The sequence below is a fragment of the Trichogramma pretiosum genome, unplaced genomic scaffold, assembly GCF_000599845.2.
Source record: "Trichogramma pretiosum strain Unisexual culture from Peru unplaced genomic scaffold, Tpre_2.0 scaffold95, whole genome shotgun sequence".
Lineage (NCBI taxonomy): Eukaryota > Metazoa > Arthropoda > Insecta > Hymenoptera > Trichogrammatidae > Trichogramma > Trichogramma pretiosum.
In genome coordinates, this window is record NW_019641618.1 from 79,645 (window position 1) to 88,809 (window position 9,165).

A 9,165-nucleotide genomic window follows, 5' to 3' on the forward strand; every position below is an offset into this window, starting at 1 on the left:
AATGCAACATGATATTATTTTAGTAAAATTTATTATTCAATACATCTATTATCACTGTACACCAGCGAGCATAGATACTCGGACTTCGAAAATGTGCGATTGATTAGTCGCTTCCTTCGCATTTTTTAAACAACAGCGCGTGACTACGGTTTCACGACCTGCATTGCAGTGTGAAGGAAGCGACTAATCGATTGCACATTTTCGAAGTCCGAGTATCCTTTCTCGCTGGTGTAAATCTATTGATTAATTAACGCCTAAAAACGATGCTTCCCAAATGCTTTTAAGCTTAAAAAAAAGTTTTAGTTTAAGAGTTATTTATTATTGAGCAGCATTAGAAAAAATTCTCAATGAAATGATTTAAGTAATAAAATTGTTTTGTAACATTAGCAATTATCTTTTAACAAACAATCCTAAAACCCCTATCAGTAAATGTTAAATAAAAAACATAATAGAATGAATATCTGCCCTGACTGTCGAAAATATTATTGGCTCTTGATTATTTAATCTTTTAATAAAAAAATTTTATACTTGTAAATGAAAGGTCGAAAGACTCACATAAAAGTTAGTGAAGTTCATAGAGATTATGCGTTTTTTTTAAATTCATAACCAATGGAATCTCCAATCAGAAAATAGTGATTCGTAACCACATTTATAAAATATTTGTAATTTTTACAACATAATTTGAGAAGTGATAAGCTTTTAGAACAATTTCAAAATTTTTGTTGCCGCGGCTGGCTATAGATGCAACGTAATGACGTGCAAGCGAAAGTAGGTAGATGATATGCGAACCAAAGGAAAAATCAAAATGTTTACGCACCTTTTATTAACACTAACAAGTTCATTTAACGATAAATCTTGATTGTCTTGTAGTTATTATTCTTGTGCGCTCAAAAGCGGCGACTATAATTATAATAATAATTATAACAATAATTATATCGGATGTTGAGTCGATTTCAACTTGAAAAAACCAACAGAATTTTACAAATTTGTAAAAACTTTTATTCGCGTCAGAATTTTTCCCTTTCATTCAAGTTTGTAGAAAAAAATCTTAATTTCCGTAAGGCTAAAATCTAAGTTTATTTTTGAGCAGTTTTTTCATATATGTACAATAGGGCGGAGCGAAAAAACCCTTTTGTCGCCGATCGCTTTCTAATAGCAATAGAACGTTAGTATAACTCAAAAAAAGAGAAAAGCCACGAGGTAGGCGCATACAAATGATATCTTCAGTTAGCGCATGAAGCTCGAAGTTTGAATTTCGTAAAAACAATATAATCATGCAACAAAGCATAAAATTACCTTTAATTTGGTGTGTGTAAAAAGTTTCTAAGTCCTCTAGAACCGAAGATACAGCTGTTTGAAGTTTTACTGAAAATTCAAGATTAAATTCTGTGATGATCTTACCATATCCGGTCTATGATAAATTCACAGATTTAGTACTTCAATATTCAGTAAAACTTCAAACAGCTGTATCTTCGGTTCTAGAGGACTTAGAAACTTTTTACATACACCAAATTAAAGGTAATTTTATGCTCTTTAAGGAGATGTAGAAGCCAGCCAAAATATCAAAATTTCAATCCAGTTTTCTGAAACGTCTACTGAATATTTCTCGAAAAAGCTCTATGGTGACCTTCATTTTGATGTTTTTAAGGTCGCCATAGAGCCTTTTGGCAAAATAATCAGTAGAAATTTCAAAAAACTGGATTGAAATTTTGATATTTTGGCTAGCTTCTATATCCCCCTAAGAGCATATAACTATCATTGGGGTTCAAGTTTGTCTAGCATGTGTAACTCTTAACAAACCGAAAAAATAATAACAAATGTAATTTCGATCGTGACACAAAAGTTTAGACCTTTTATATTGTAACTTCTGTAAAAATTTAAAAACCCCTATACAAACTTATACGGTTGGAAACGTCTTTAAAAGACGAAAAAATTGGTTACTCTTTCGTTTCAATAGCAGCAAAATTACGCAACCTACAGGTGTACAAAGATAGAAATAGTACAAAAAAAAATTAATGTAACGTTGTTTTTCAACCTTCCTATGACTATATCTTTGTTTCTGAGGCACCTAGAGGGCTGAAATTTTACAGAGAAACTCGTGTTCACATGTAAAACAAGCCCTGAAACTTTCAGCCCGATAGGTCTATTCGAAGCCGAGAGATTTTGCTGTGATTCATTTCTGAAGCATGATTATATTGTTTTTACGAAATTCAAACTTCGAGCTTCATGCGCTAACTGAAGATATCATTTCTATGCGCCTACCTCGTGGCTTTTCTCTTTTTTTGAGTTATACTAGCGTTCTATTGCTATTAGAAAGCGATCGGCGACAAAAAGGTTTTTTCGCTCCGCCCTAATGTACAACTTTTGTGCGGGGGGTTCTTGGATCTGCCCCAAAATTTAGTATGCTATTTGGGTATGTGAAAATAGGCTTCAAGTAAATTTTTAACCCTCTAGGGGCCTTAGGGCCCAATTTTGGGCCCCTCGAAGGTCCAAAAATAGCCATTTTTACCTATTTTTGAGTATTATTCAAATATTTGTAACTCAGTTACAACCGGAGCATATTTTTTAACCCTGAGGGTCGCTTTTTTTAGGTCAAGGTATGTACTTTTCATAAAAAAATTATGCAGAGCTCGATAATCCAACCCCCGGTTATGGGATGGCAATAAAGAGGGATGAAAAATCGTGAAATTGTCGTTTTTTAGCTTTTTTTGAATTATTGTAGAAGGCGATCGGATTGACGTATTGACTTTTGCAAAGTCTCATTTTAAAGGTATTTTCGCGCCACAGTTTGAAAATGAAGGCTCCATTTAAACTAATATTAAACTCAGCGAAATAGTTTATTCTCGATCTGTGGCGCCCTTAAAATTACCTTGAAAAAAAAACAAAATATGCATTTGGACGTAAAATTTTCCGCTCTTTTCAAATCTGAAATAAAAAAGGGGGGTCACCGTGCAAAAAATCAATTTTGGTTCGCTATAACTTAGAGGTTACGTTCAAGGTCAAATTCAAGGTTACCATTGGATTTCTCGTTGAAAAATACGTTGGATATATGGTTATTGATTTTTTTTTATTTTTATTTTGCGATAATTTCAGGAGTTGCCAAATAGTTTTGCCGCCCAATTTAAAATGTATTTTGCCTACATAAGGGCTAAAATGTCGGAGTTCCGGAGCCTCGTTTTTGTTTATAGAGGCAAATACCAAGATCCTTACCTACATGGCTTCAAACTACATGTAATCATCTACTTTCATATAAAATTTTAAAGAGATTTATGTTACTAGAAAAAAGTTACAGCTTATCGAAATCTCAAAAAAACGCCTATTTTCATAATGTTGACACCTTTAAACAGCTCTATCTCCGTCGTTTTTTAACCAATCTTAAATCTGCGCACAGTAATTTAAAGGTAATGAAAATACCTTTAAAATGAGACTTTGCAAAAGTCAATACATCAATCCCATCGCTTTCTACATTAATTCAAAACAAGCTAAAAAACTAAAATTTCGCGATTTTTCATCCCCCTTCATTGCCCTCCCATAACCAGGGGTGGGATTAACGAGCTCTACATAATTTCTTAATAAAAAGTACATACCTTGACCTAAAAAATGCGACCCTCAGGGTTAAAGAATATGCTCCGGTGCCTGAGTTACAAATATTTGAATAATACGCAAAAATAGGTAAAAACGGCTATTTTTGGACCTTCGAGTGGCCCAAAATTGGGCCCTAAGGCCCCTGGAGGGCTAAAAATTTACCTGAAGCCTATTTTCACATACCCAAATAACATACTAAATTTTGGAGCAGATCCCAGAACCCCCCGCACGAAAGTTGTACATATATTGCGACGGACAGCCTACCCCGGGTGGGTAATTCAGCTCGACTGCCGTGCACTTTATTTATGGGGGCCCGCTTTACCTGACTCGAGTCCCAGAGGGGATATTGGGCCCGTCACCAGCACGGGCGAGCCGTGAGCCGGTTCACTCACCTTCCTTCGCCTAGGCTTCTGATACCTGAAATTCTCGAATAGGTCAAGCGAAATGAATTGACACGCGTTCCTTTACGATTAATTGATTTATCTTTATTTAAGGCCCACGAGAGCAAACGATAACAAATATTACGCGAATTACAACCTTCGGCTTACGATACGGCCCCGTAGCCGTTTACGCACGCGTTGGGCACTTTCCGATCGCCCACGAGGGCCGAGACTTGCTCGCACGTTACTATCGGCCCAGTGTCGTCGCTACGACACTCGCGTGGCCTCACTTACACTAACACACTTGCTCACACACACACACACACGGGCGGCCCTGCAGCCGCGCCGACCAACGACTTAAAAATACCTTACAATTACCCCAAGTTCTTCGGCGCCTCGCTGCTGCACTGATGACCTATCGTCGATGCTCTGGGTATAGTCTTCTTGGCCCAACTACTATTGCTGCCCGCGTCCAAGCTTCGTCGTATCTCCACGTGTGTTGTCTTCGTTCAAACTTCTCGTCCTCCTTCGGACTCTGCGCACCTCACTCGTGCGATTCTGTCTCCCCGATCGGACAAGTCTGCTCCGACGTGTCTTGCCCACCTGGGCTCCGATCTGACTCGTGTATGCAATTCCCCACGGGCACTACACGGGCACTTGCTCACCCGCGTCACAACGACAACTTCAGCAATCACTTCGGCAACTTCGGCTTCACGCACTAGCTCGCGTTTTCCTGCGTTTCTTATCACTCTGCTTTTCGCGTGGCCTTTCCACTCGCCAGCGTATTCTAATCTGCCTGCCTCGTAGCGAAAGGAATTCGCCCGGTGTCTGCTTGGCTCTTTTCTGTCCTTCTCGCACGTGTTGATACCGGGCCACGCTCCTGGCTTCACATCATCAGTCCGACGGGCCACTGCTTATCATCTACCTGAAAACGCGTGAGAGAAGGGAGACACAATCGCACTCACTCATACATACGCGCGTGCGGCAGTCTCGGCGCGACGCATTTTCTGCGAGTGCTCGACTCGCTTACTGACGGTTTGTGCTCCGTCACAATATGAATAAACTGCTCTTTTATATATATATTTATTACGACTTGAAAGGTCAACCTGAAAATCTATCTAAAAATTAATCTAAAAATTGACTTTGAAGTTCATGATAAAATGTGTAATCCACTCAAATTTACTTGGGTTTTGGTGTATGCCTCGGGGCTACAGATAAAATCATTTTAGATGTTGAAAATTTATTTACGACGATATGAGCCGTTATATAACTCGAGAATTTTTTCTCTTTTTTGTTGCATTGAAAAACATAACCTCCTCAGAACCGGAAGCAAGTTGCCACATCGCTTACATTCGTGTATTCACCGCCACCATGGACTTCACCGATAAGGCTCATGTCACAAGACATGAGCGAAGCGAGCGCCGAGCGTGCCTCTGGTGAGTGAAGTCGGAAGCCGAGTCAGATCCAAACTTCCATTGAAAAAATTCCATGTAGGATCCTACAGGACATTTTTGCAAGTGTTTGCCTCGCCGTGCGCCTCTTAAATATTCATCCGTTTAGACTTTTTTATTGGCCACCAAAAACGTCAACATAACTCCTGTTGATTCCGATACATCTGTCTTTCGAGCATTTTAGCTGGTGGATGCCCGATAGAAAAGAAAAATTCAGTTTACCACAGTACGCTTGCACTGACGACAGGTCCAATATTCCTTCTGGGATCGTTCAACCATGTAAGGAGGTCTCAAAATATAAGTTCACCGACGGAAGTTGAATTGATGCAATCCTCCACCCCGGGGTACGCCGTCCATTGCAGTACATAAAATCCTTATTTTTGCTTGTAGATTGGAATATAGATTTTCATGTGAACATCCAGCTATTTATTTAAATCAAGGAGTCTTAAAGCCTACAGAGTAAGCTACAGAACTGGTGACAAAATCAAAAACTGTTGTCGAGGGATCCTCGGCATTATGCAAAGGCGGGTATTTTGCGCTGAAGTCGTCTCTCTGTACGCGGCGCGAAGAACCCACTATGAGTCAGTACAACTGTGACGCTCGATGAGTAATCATCTGGCACTAACGCAGCTGTTCAGCAGATCCAAATTGTAACAGTAAAATAAATATGACATCGTGCATTGGAACTTCGCTTGAAAGATTACTTAAGTGTCTAATTATGTCTGGAGTCGTAGGAATAATACACAAGACATAAACTAATAAATGTTTATTAATGTAGGATTAATATTATAATATAGGAGAACAATATGTAATGAGGTAGGACTGATATGTTGCTAGATCGGTGTCGTGCAACCAACTGACTACGGCTGGCTTGCCGCTTGCATGTGTGGCGCTGTAGGCGCTATGGTGGCAGCATATTACGCATATTTCTGTATTTCAATGACTCTTCTATCAAAATAATAGAGAAGAACCTCAGCCTCTTCGCGCGCGTGATGATATTATACACATCCATAAATGAATAATTAGTAGTTTTGAAAAAAACGCGTCTGAAGTTTTGTTCTGTACATATCGAGCACGCTAGACGCTTCGTGTAACTGGGCATAACTTTTTTTTCCTTTATGACTTTCGTTCTAAAATTTTAACAGGATATTTTTATGATGTCAAAGAACGTTTTAACGTAAAAAAAATGTATCGATTTTTTTTTAATTTTCAATGGGAATGTCCCCTTAACGCCTGAAATAACTATTTTTGGACAACATTTATAGCGATGAATTACACCGACTAAAAATTGTTTAAAAAACTTTTCAGATATCATTTCATACGAACAATTTAATGCACTTTTTGAATCTGGGTCAGAATTTTCAAAAATTTATTTAATAAAAAGTTATAACAAATTTTGTAAAAAAAAACATGAAATTTCGAGAAAAAAATCTCGTTTAACTCAAATTTCAATATGGAAAGAAGGTTCGTTCGTGCGTCTCACGCACATAGATTTGGTCAATAGCATGTATACTTTATTGTAAAATAGTTATCATTGTAAAATTCAATATAGCGATCATAAATTTGACTCCCGAAGACCAGTATGTCATAAAATAATTTCCTGTATGTCATAAAATAGTTTCATAACACAAAGTGTTTAGAATTGATAAAATAAACACGCCTGATTTTTTTCAGAATTTTGTGAGCGATTTTTGGATTTCTGGACAACGCCATTTTTTCAAAAATCCAAAAATCGCTCACAAAATTCTGAAAAAAATCAGGCGTGTTTATTTTTTCAATTCTAAACAATTTGTATTATAAAACTTTTTCTCGTAAAGTTGATGGTTATCGAGTTAAAAATTGTCGAAATTATTTTATGACATACAAGTCTTCGGGCGTCAAATTTATGATCGCCATATTGAATTTCATAATGATAACTATTTTACAATGAAGTATACATGCCATTGACCAAATCTATGTGCGTGAGACGCACGCGAACCTTCTTTCCGTGTTGAAATTTGAGTTAAAAGAGATTTTTTTGACAAAATTGGTTATAACTTTTTATTAAATAAATTTTTGAAAATCCTGACCAGATTCGAAAAGTACATTAAATTGTACGTATGAAATGATATCTAAAAAGTTTTTTAAACAATTTTTAGTCGGTGTAATTCATCGCTATAAATGTTGTCCGAAAATGGTCATTTCAGGCGTTTAAGGGGTAATCAATTACTTTCTTTGTTTTCTACCTTTTCTCAAGCTAAATTCAACTATAAGCGCAATGGTGCATTATTTAGAGCTGAGTTATAATCATTATTTTCATTATACTTTAATCTGTGTCTTTGGTGATAAAAATAAAGTGTGTTTACAAGTGAATCACATCCTTGTTTCCACTTTTATAAAAAAAAACAATAAGAAGAAAATTAAACTACGCCTTATTTTAGAATAAATAAGCAAAACAAAAAATATATCGTCAATTACCTAGATTTTTTTTTATTTTAAATTTATGAAATAATTTCTAGAATAAATACTTGTTTTGAATTACCGGTATTTCATTTTTAATTCAAAATATTTTTTCCCACTCTGACTTAAAATACGCAAGTTTGCTGCTAATTTTAAGCTTTTGTGGGAAAAAATAGTATTGCAAACTGCACACGTTAAAAAATTTACTATTTTTTGGTAAAAATAACCCATCATTGAGTACTTATAATTTACGAAGTGAAACCTCTATACACGCTATTGGATACGGGCGGTCAAGCCATGAAAAACGAGGCTCCGTACGGATTGCATGTTTGCAGTCTCAGTATAGCGTCTATATACTTAGCGTGCTATGATTGGTCGACGTACGACAGTGGTGAGACTATGCTATAGTCCCCCTCTACGGCAGCATATCACGGCAGTGGGTGTGTGCCGACGTTCATGCCTTTGCAGCGTCGGGTGTCTGTCTCTCTCGTGCGCGCTATGCGTATTCGTGCGAGTTATAGACTTAGGCCTACTTATGAGCTCCCATTCTTTGCACTAAGCGTGTATAAAATAAAAATAGAATCAAATTCATCTGCAATATAATGCCGTGTGAGTCGATACCTCGGTATTTGCTTCCGAATTATAAAATGAATTGAAAAGTATATATAACTGTTAAGGATAGACTGAGAGGTCGGGAAATAACTACAATCGTTGATAATAATAATAAAAATAGTATAATTTAAGTGGCGAGAAAAAGAAACAATACAGCGAGCACACAGCTCGATCGAGAAATTCGAAGGTACTCCGAAAGCTGGTCGCTGCAAACGGCCGTGCGCGAGCTCCGCAATCTTCGGAGTCGCCTGTGTATCTGAATCTCCAGCGTCTCAAGTCGCTACTCGCTCGCACGCCACACGCATTCCCCGCGATGCCGCAACGAGCGCTGCGATCGCCCAGACGCCCGCGACTCTCAACGCGTACATGCCATGACCGACTGTGCATTTTGTGGTTGATTTATAACATTCGGCCATCCTTATTTATGTTTGGTCCTCCAAACATTACAAAAAAATGTTGAAATTACATATGAAACTTATAACTATTACATGTATTCAAACAAGAAACTTATACGTAATCCTTCAAATAGCTTGGTTTTTTAATTTTGCGCTTATTCAACTGGACATTTGGATTGATTTGATTTACACTTACTTCGTCTTTTTTGTTTGAATTATTTTCAATGTTTTCATTGGCTTCTGCCTGATCTCTATCCGAATTGTTATTTAAATAATCATCAGAGTTTTCAAAATCGTAATCAT